Source organism: Rhagoletis pomonella, unplaced genomic scaffold (genome assembly GCF_013731165.1).
Source record: "Rhagoletis pomonella isolate Grant_MI unplaced genomic scaffold, Rhpom_1.0 Rhpom_scaffold_00004, whole genome shotgun sequence".
In the NCBI taxonomy this organism is placed as follows: Eukaryota; Metazoa; Arthropoda; class Insecta; order Diptera; family Tephritidae; genus Rhagoletis; species Rhagoletis pomonella.
The window spans coordinates 2,687,424-2,689,182 of record NW_023458558.1 but is presented as its reverse complement, the minus strand read 5'-3'; positions in this window follow the sequence as shown (position 1 = coordinate 2,689,182).

Below are 1,759 nucleotides of genomic sequence, written 5' to 3'. Positions count from 1 at the left end.
ACAGCTAACGAGCTTTGATTGAGATTATATTTATATGTAAACGTACTTTTATGCTTTGCTGTTCTCATATGTTTACACATCAAATTTCATGAGTACCTAGCACTCACGCCTTTTTTATTTATTTGAATCGGCATCCTTCCAATAAAAATATGTATACATATAAAGTCCATAAAATACACCAATAAAAATTTTGTGCTTTTTCAAATTCAAAACTTGGCAATACTGACTTTTGTTCGATGCTTCCTCTTTTTCTTGTCGAGTTCGTCCTGCTCTCTCATTCTAGTAATTATTGACGTCACGGCCAGTTACTCTCAGTTCGATTGTCGCAGTCTTGTATTCTATCATTCTTGGTACTTTCCATTGTTATTCTCTCGCTCTGAGCGGATTTTTATTTTTTTGACAGTTTTACTAGTTTTAGTCCGAAGAATACAGGATTGCACCTTATTATGTCCATTTCGATGGTCAAATAGCGAAATATTCATTGAATAAACCTGAATATTCAATAAAATTTTTTCTGAATTTGACCATGGGATGTCCTTGGCATGACCTCTAGACGACATTGAAGAATAGAGGGACCCCCATATTGGGATTCAGCGACAACAAAAACAAAAACCTAAAAAGAACAAATTTATTTTTATTGAATAAATTGTTTATCCTATTTAATGCTCAAATGGCCCCGAACCTGATATTATGGAGGTTAACGGACCTCGGATTCGGGTTGGGCGAGTCGAAAACCCCACATATATGCATTTTCAGGTTTATTCAATGAATTTATCCTTACTTGACCTTCAAATGACCGCGATTCTGATGTGATGGATACTAACAGACCACGTAATTGTATTCAGCGCTTCGATTAATATAGAGATATAGAGGTTTGGTTTAATATGCAGAAACCAGTGTTATTTTAATATTATTTTAAATATTCAACAGCAGTTTACTGAAACAAATATGCAATTGCATATAAATGCAGATGTTTCGATGTTTTCAAGGCCAAGTGCAAAAGGGTCGCCGGCGTTTGGGAGTAATCAAATGTACATACGTACATACATACATACATACATACATAAATATGTCGATTAGGAGAATTCCTAAAATAAAAAGCACATACATACATTATTAGTCTTTTGCATACAATTTACGAATTTATTTTGTAAATATTTGCAATATTTCAAAATTACTCCAGTTGTGTAAATACTTTTGTCTGTACATATATATGTATGTACGTATTATTAAAGGCATAATGTTGCATATAAAAGCAGCTTCAGTCCATTGCAATGTCAGTACAGCTCATACAGAAGTATCACCTGGAGTAAATTTTATTCATCAAAAAAACAGAAAAAATGATCGCCTTGAAAGTTTCACTGATGTTTTATCTGGTCTTCGCTATCTTCTATATTTCGGGAAGCTATGCAGGCGAAGGTCTCGTATTTTATCAAGCGTTAAGTTTAATTAACGGGACATTGGACGTTGTCTCGTCAACAGTACAAAATGTATTCAATAGTTTAAATCGATCTGACATCGTTTCAGAATTGTGTAAGGCAACTAAAGGTGTTCAATGTGTAGACTTGAACAGTTTATTACGCTGTAAATAAGTAAAAAGGGGAAAAATATACACATACATATTATAGTATGTTTATCCATATTTACTATACATATTTATTAACTAGATGTTCATAAAAGCACTGTAAGCACTTACATTACTATATACATATATATATATATACACATGTATTTATTTTAAATAAATTAACGGGCATTC